Raw genomic sequence first — 8,461 nt, 5'->3', positions numbered from 1 at the left:
GATTAGAACCCAGGTCCTTCTGACTCCCGGGCCCACGCTCTATCCACTAAGCCACACCACTTCTCATTAGTTCTTGCTAGAGTCCAATACAACAAAGTTGGTAGACATGTTCCCTGCCCACAGCAAGCTTACAGGGGGAGACGGACATTACTATAAATAATTTAAAATGTACAATTTATAGAGCACTGTCCATTTCAAAGGGAAGCTAAAGTCAAGAAGGTTAGTTATGCTCACAGCTATTTTAAGATCAGCTGTCTGTGACCTTAGGAACAGAGGGGATCCAGCCAGAATTGAGGCAAGTAAAAGTCACTAAGAACTGCCAACAGGGCAGAGTTAATGGCAGTTGGCTGAGGAAAGGGGTGGTACACTGTCTAGGTTTCCAAATTATTAGAAAACTAAAACTTGCAGTCAGTACTCTGGCCTGCAATGACTAGAGGGCTCAAACTTAGAGGACTGACTAAACAAAGGGGTTAGATGACGGGGTCTCTCTTTGGAAGGCCAATGCCTAAATCTTCCAGAAAAAAAGAAGCTGTTTCTAAGAAAGGGAAGCAAAGGGAAGAAGAGAATTCCAGCTGAACTCAAGGATTTTCTTATTCCACATAGCCTATGGGGCCGGAGCAACACAGACTCAAATCTTTGTCCCAATTCAGAGCCCAAATACCTCCTTGGGGACAGTACAGCCTCTTCACGCCACCATTTTTGAGTATACCCCTGTGTCACTGGGGGCCTGCCCGGTCTGGGCCATTTCGGGATGCTTGGAGCCTTACTCTTCAAGAAAAGATTTTACCTGAACTCACATAATATCTTACTCCACAGAGCCTACAGGGCTGGAGAAGCACATATTCACATGCCTATCGGAATCTGGGGCACAAGGACTTCACTGGGGGATCGGTGTCATCTCTGAGGGGTTGTGTACACTCTGTACACTATCACATCTGGGACACCCCTGTGCCTTTGGGGACCTGCCTAGTTTTTCAAAGCAGTGGAAGATAGTCATGGGTTATTTTACCAGCCAAAATAGGGCACCTAAACCCCAAAGTCATGGTAAATCACTACCAAGTTTCTACTGTGTTTTGGAAACCTAGGAATGCCCTCTTCTACACATCCACTCTCCACTGGTTTTAATCACCTATCCAGAGAAACAAGAACCTCACTCAAGGAGAGATGCAAATGTGAGATTATTTCATAAACCCACACTAACGTCCTTTGTTAAAATGCCTTTAAAACCTGCAGAGTGACTCTATCTTCATTCATGTCCTTTATCTTTCTCTTCAACTCTCTCCTCAACCCCCTGGCAATCTGGCTTCCTCCCCCTTCACTCCATGGAAGCAGCCCTAAGGTTACCAATGACCTCCTTTCTTGCCCAATCTAATGGCTTCTACTCCACCCTAATTCTCCTTGACCTTTCTGCCGCCTATTGTGGACCACCCCCTCTCCTGGAAACAGTATCTAACCTTGGCTTCACTGACACTGTCCTCTCCTGGTTCTCTTCCTAGCTCTCTGGCTGCTCTTTCTCAGTCAATTTCAGGGGCTCCCAATCTGCCTCCCACCCTCAGACTATCCATGTCACCTCTGGGAGACGGTGCACCCCCATCTGTGCACCCCCACCCTTTCTGGGAGGATGCAGCCAAGAGCTTTCAGAGAAAGGGGGTTGCTTCTGACACGTAAACAATGGGGTGCAGACTGCCTAAACTGTCTGATTAGATTACAGCCGTCCCTGGCACCCCGATCTGATCTTCCTTCACTTAGTTGAAGGGTTTAATTTATGGCAAGGTTATGAGACTCCTTTTTCTAATGGTAAACGCTTACTATGTGCCAAGCACTGTTCAAAGCACTGGGGTAGATATAAGGTAATCAGATTTGGACACAGTCCATGTCCCACATGGGGCTCAAAGTCTTCATCCCCATTTTACAAAAGAGGTCACTGAGGCACGAGAGTAGTTAAGTAACTTGCCCAAGATCACACAGCAGACAAGTGGCAGAGCCAGGACTAGAACCCAGGTCCTTCTGACTCCCAGACCGGTGCTCTAGCCCCAGAGACCAAGGAACAGAGAGAAAGTTTCTGAAAAATCTATATCAGAATCTTCTCGGTCCCCAGGCCCACCGCCCCCAGCACGCCCCATACCACGCCGGTGACACACAGCCGGATGCTGTGATGATGCTGCAGATCGGAGTCTTGATCTGCAGCCCAGAATGTTGGAGGCGGCAGGTATTTATCACCTATCCTTCCGGGCCATTCGGCCTTCCATCTTCCTCTCCTCCACACCTTATTTGGTCAGCATAGGGGCAAAGGGACACCTTCTGTATTCCTAGCCTTGGATGTCTGTCTGGAGATTTTGGTTGCGGGGGCGATGTCCCATCCACGCTTCTGAGTTCTACTTCACTAGCTCAGGCAGTCACGAGCTGGAGTTTGTCCTTGAGAAGGTGGGTGCCCCAGTTCACCTTGGAACAGTGTCCCAGACCGGGGTCCACTGCAGAGGTCAGCTCAAGGTTCACCCACAGACTTTTCGGTTTTAGAGGAAACTGCTGTTGCTCCTGTGATAATCCTGGGTTCCTTCCTCCCCAGCTTCACACAAAGTCCCTCCTCCCTCTTTCCCAGCTCTTCTTCCTGTTAGCCAGATACAGAGACCTAGTCATTCAATGAGAGACAGATTGTCCTAAAGACAACCATCTTGAAGTTCTTGAATAACTTCACCTGAATAACATGCCGTCGTGAAAAATGCTCCTTTTCTGGGAGGGCCTGTCTTCTGACCTCTAGGGAGCTGTGCATATTCTGTTCAACACCATGTTCCAGCATACCCTTCTGGTGTTCGGGTCTGCAGGTCTGCATGACTGAAAGATGCTAAAGCTTAAATCTTCAACAAGAGACCACTTGAGCAGAACTCAAGGATTCTCTTCCTCCAGGCAGCCCTCAAGGCTGGAGCAGAACACACTCACATCCTTCTCTGAAGGTGGGGCCAAGGGGCCTCTCTGGCTACCTAATTCACCTCACCGAGGTTGCTCTGACTAGGCACGCTACCATGTTCCGGGATACCCCTTGTACCTTTGGGGGCCTGCCCCTTGTGGGAGGCTGCACCCAGGAGCTTTCAGAGAAAGGGGTCTACCGTTGACTATGAAAATGAAGGGAATAAGAGAACACCAGCCAAACCCAAGGATTCACTTACTCCAGGCAGCCTACAGGGCTGAAGCAGCCCGTACTCATATCTGGGTCTGAATTTGAGGCACAAGGGCCCCTTTACCTACTGAGCTCATCTCTTTGGGCCTTTGCAGATGCTACACGAAACCATAGTCCCAGACAGCCCTGTGCCTTTGGAGAACTCCCTGGCCTCTGCCTTACTGGGAGACTGCAGCCTGTGGCTTACAGGGACAGGGGGCTACACTTAACTGAAAATGAGGAAAAAGGGAAGAGAAAACCTGAACACAAGGACTCTCTTTCTCCACCAAGGCTACAGGGCTGGGGCAGCACTTACTCACATACTTGCCTGAATTGGGGGCACAAGAGTCTCTTTACCTTCACAGCTCAGTTCTGTGGGCCTTAGCAGATGCTACACGACACCTGGGTCTCAGACAGGCCCGTGCCTTTGGGGAACTCCCTGGACTCTGCCTTACTGGGAGACTGCAGCCAGTGGCTTACAGGGACAGGGGGCTACACTTAACTGAAAATGAAGGAAAAGGGACGAGAAAACCTGAACACAGGGACTCTCTTTCTACAACCAGGCTACAGGGTTGGGGCAGCAGTTACTCACATACTTGCCTGAATTGGGACACAAGGGTCTCTTTACCTTCTTAGCTCAACTCTGGGGGCCTCTGCAGATGCTACACGACACCAGGGTCCTAGAAAGCCCTGTGCCTTTTGGGAACTCCCTGGCCTCTGTGTTACTGGGAAACTGCAGCCAGTGGCTTACAGGGACGGGGGGCTACACTTAACTGAAAATGAAGGAAAAGGGAAGAGAACACCTGAACAGAAGGACTCTCTTTTTCCACTAGGCTACAGGGCTGGGGCAGCAATTACTCACATCCTTGCCTGAATTGGGGGCACAAGGGTCTCTTTACCTTCTTAGCTCAATTCTGTAGGCCTTAGCAGATGCTACACGACACCATGGTCCCAGACAGCCCTGTGCCTTTGGGGAACTCCCTGGACTCTGCCTTACTGGGACACTGCCGCCAGTGGCTTACAGGGACAGGGGGCTACACTTAACTGGAAATGAAGGAAAAGGGAAGAGAAAACCTGAACACAAGGACTCTCTTTCTCCACCCAGGCTACAGGGCTGGGGCAGCACTTACTCACATCCTTGCCTGAACTGGGGGCACAAGGGTCTCTTTACCTTCTTAGCTCAACTCCGTGGGCCTTTGCAAATGCTACACGACACCAGAGTCCCAGACAGCCCTGTGCCTTTGGGGAACTCCCTGGCCTCTGCCTTACTGGGAAACTGCAGCCAGTGGCTTACAGGGACAGGGGGCTACACTTACCTGAAAATGAGGAAAAAGGGAAGAGAAAACCTGAACACAAGGACTCTCTTTCTCCACCCAGGCTACAGGGCTGGGGCAGCACTTACTCACATCCTTGCCTGAACTGGGGGCACTAGGGTCTCCTTACCCTCTTAGCTCAATTCTGTGGGCCTTAGCAGATGCTACATGACACCATGGTCCCAGACAGCTCTGTGCCTTTGGGGAACTCCCTGGCCTCTGCCTTACTGGGAGACTGCAGCCAGTGGCTTACAGGGACAGGGGGCTACACTTAACTGAAAATGAGGGAAAAGGGAAGAGAAAACCTGAACACAAGGACTCTCTTTCTCCACCCAGGCTACAGGGCTGGGGCAGCACTTACTCACATTCCTGCCTGAATGGGGGACACAAGGGTCTCTTTACCTTCTTAGCTCAATTCTGTAGGCCTTAGCAGATGCTACACGACACCATGGTCGCAGACAGCCCTGTGCCTTTGGGGAACTCCCTGGACTCTGCCTTACTGGGACACTGCAGCCAGTGGCTAACAGGGACAGGGGGCTACACTTCACTAAAAATGAAGGAAAAGGGAAGAGAAAACCTGAACACAAGGACTCTCTTTCTCCACCAGGCTACAGGGCTGGGGCAGCACTTACTCACATCCTTGCCTGAATGGGGGGCACAAGGTCTCTTTACCTTCTTAGCTCAACTTGGTGGGCCCTTGCAGATGCTACATGACACCAGGGGCCCAGACAGCCCTGGCCTCTGCCTTACTGGGAGACTGCAGCCAGTGGCTTACAGGGAAAGGGGGCTACACTTAACCAAAAATGAAGGAAAAGGGAAGAGAAAACCTGAACACAAGGACTCTCTTTCTCCACCAGGCTACAGGGCTGGGGGAGCACTTACTCACATCCTTGTCTGAACTGGGGGCACAAGGATCTCTTTACCTTCTTAGCTCAACTCTGTGGGCCTTTGCAGATGCTACACAACACCAGGGTCCCAAACAGCCCTGTGCCTTTATGGAACTCCCTGGCCTCTGCCTTACTGGGAGACTGCCGACAGTGCCCTGCAGACAGTGGCTTACAGGGACAGGGGGCTACACAACTGAAAATGAAGGAAAAGGGAAGAGAAAACCTGAACACAAGGACTCTCTTTCTCCACCCAGGCTAAAGGGCTGGGGCAGCACTTACATTCTTGCCTGAACTGGGGGCACAAGGGTCTCTTTACCTTCTTAGCTCAACATTGTGGGCCTTTGCAGATGCTACACGACACCAAAGTCCTAGACAGCCCTGTGCCTTTGGGGAACTCCCTGGCCCCTGCCTTACTGGGAGACTGCAGCCAGTGGCTTACTGGGACAGGGGGCTACACTTAACTGAAAATTAAGGAAAAAGGAACAGAAAACCTGAACACAGGGACTCTCTTTCTCCACCCAGGCGACAGGGCTGGGGCAGCACTTACTCACATCCTTGCCTGAATTGGGGGCAAAAGGCCTCTTTACCTTCTTAGCTGAACTTTGTGGGCCTTTGCAGATGCTACATGACACCAGGGTCCCAAACAGCCCTGTGCCTTTGGGGAACTCCCTGGCCTCTGCCTTACTGGGACACTGCAGCCAGTGGCTTACAGGGACAGGGGGCTACACTTAACTGAAAATGAAGGAAAAGGGAAGAGAAAACCTGAACACAAGGACTCTCTTTCTCCTCCCAGGCTACAGGGCTGGGGCAGCACTTACTCACATCCTTGCCTGAACTGGGGGCACAAGGTCTCTTTACCTTCTTAGCTCAACTCCGTGGGCCTTTGCAGATGCTACAGGACACCTGGGTCCCAGACAGCCCTGGCCTCTGCCTTACTGGGAGACTGCAGCCTGTGGATTACAGGGATAGGGGGCTACACTTAACCGAAAATGAAGGAAAAGGGAAGAGAAATCCTGAACACAAGGACTCTCTTTCTCCACCCAGGCTACAGGGCTGGGGCAGCACTTACTCACATCCTTGCCTGAATTGGGGGCACAAGGGTCTCTTTACCTTCTTAGCTCACCTCCGTGGGCCTTTCCAGATGCTACACAACACCATGGTCCCAGACAGCCCTGTGCCTTTGAGGAACACCCTGGCCTCTGCCTTACTGGGAGACTGCAGCCAGTGGCTTACAGGAACAGGGGGCTACACTTAACTGAAAATGAAGGAAAAGGGAAGAGAACACCTGAACACAAGGACTCTCTTTCTCCACCCAGGTGACAGGACTGGGGCAGCACTTACTCACATCCTTGCCTGAATTGGGGGCACAAGGGTCTCTTTACCTTCACAGCTCAGTTCTGTGGGCCTTAGGAGATGCTACACGACACCAGGATCCCAAACAGCCCTGTGCCTTTGGGGAACTCCCTGGCCTCTGCCTTACTGGGAGACTGCAGCCAGTGGCTTACAGGGACAGGGGGCTACACTTAACTGAAAATGAGGAAAAAGGGAAGAGAAAACCTGAACACAAGGACTCTCTTTCTCCACCAAGGTGACAGGGCTGGGGCAGCACTTACTCACATCCTTGCCTGAACTGGGAGCACAAGGGTCTCTTTACCTTCACAGCTCAGTTCTGTGGGCCTTAGGAGATGCTACACGACACCAGGATCCCAAACAGCCCTGTGCCTTTGGGGAACTCCCTGGCCTCTGCCTTACTGGGATACTGCAGCCAGTGGCTTACAGGGACAGGGGGCTACACTTAACTGAAAATGAGGAAAAAGGGAAGAGAAAACCTGAACACAAGGACTCTCTTTCTCCACCAAGGTGACAGGGCTGGGGCAGCACTTACTCACATCCTTGCCTGAACTGGGGGCACAACGGTCTCTTTACCTTCATAGCTCAGTTCTGTGGGCCTTAGGAGATGCTACACGACACCAGGATCCCAAACAGCCCTGTACCTGTGGGGAACTCCCTGGCCTCTGCCTGACAGGGAGACTGCAGCCAGTGGCTTACATGGACAGAGGGCTACGCTTAACTGAAAATGAAGAAAAACGGAAGAGAAAACCTGAACACAAGGACTTTTTTTCTCCTCACAGGCTACAGGGTTGGGGCAGCACTTACATCATTGCCTGAATTGGGGGCACAAGGTCTCTTTACCTTCTTAGCTCAACTTTGTGGGCCTCTGGAGATGCTACACGACACCAGGGTCCCAGATAGGCCTGTGCCTTTGGGGAACTCCCTGGACTCTGCCTTACTGGGAGACTGCAGCCAGTGGCTTACAGGGACAGGGGGCTACACTTAACTGAAAATGAAGGAAAAGGGACGAGAAAACCTGAACACAGGGACTCTCTTTCTACAACCAGGCTACAGGGTTGGGGCAGCAGTTACTCACATACTTGCCTGAATTGGGACACAAGGGTCTCTTTACCTTCTTAGCTCAACTCTGGGGGCCTTTGCAGATGCTACATGACACCAGGGTCCTAGAAAGCCCTGTGCCTTTTGGGAACTCCCTGGCCTCTGCGTTACTGGGAAACTGTAGCCAGTGGCTTACAGGGACGGGGGGCTACACTTAACTGAAAATGAAGGAAAAGGGAAGAGAAAACCTGAACAGAAGGACTCTCTTTTTCCACTAGGCTAAAGGGCTGGGGCAGCAATTACTCACATCCTGGCCTGAATTGGGGGCACAAGGGTCTCTTTACCTTCTTAGCTCAATTCTGTGGGCCTTAGCAGATGCTACACGACACCATGGTCCCAGACAGCCCTGTGCCTTTGGGGAACTCCCTGGACTCTGCCTTACTGGGACACTGCCGCCAGTGGCTTACAGGGATAGGGGGCTACACTTAACTGGAAATGAAGGAAAAGGGAAGAGAAAACCTGAACAAAAGGACTCTCTTTCTCCACCCAGGCTACAGGGCTGGGGCAGCACTTACTCACATCCTTGCCTGAACTGGGGGCACAAGGGTCTCTTTACCTTCTTAGCTCAACTCCGTGGGCCTTTGCAAATGCTACATGACACCAGAGTCCCAGACAGCCCTGTGCCTTTGGGGAACTCCCTGGCCTCTGCCTTACTG

The sequence above is a fragment of the Tachyglossus aculeatus genome, chromosome X1 (genome assembly GCF_015852505.1).
Source record: "Tachyglossus aculeatus isolate mTacAcu1 chromosome X1, mTacAcu1.pri, whole genome shotgun sequence".
Classification (NCBI taxonomy): domain Eukaryota; kingdom Metazoa; phylum Chordata; class Mammalia; order Monotremata; family Tachyglossidae; genus Tachyglossus; species Tachyglossus aculeatus.
This window is presented reverse-complemented; position numbering follows the sequence as displayed.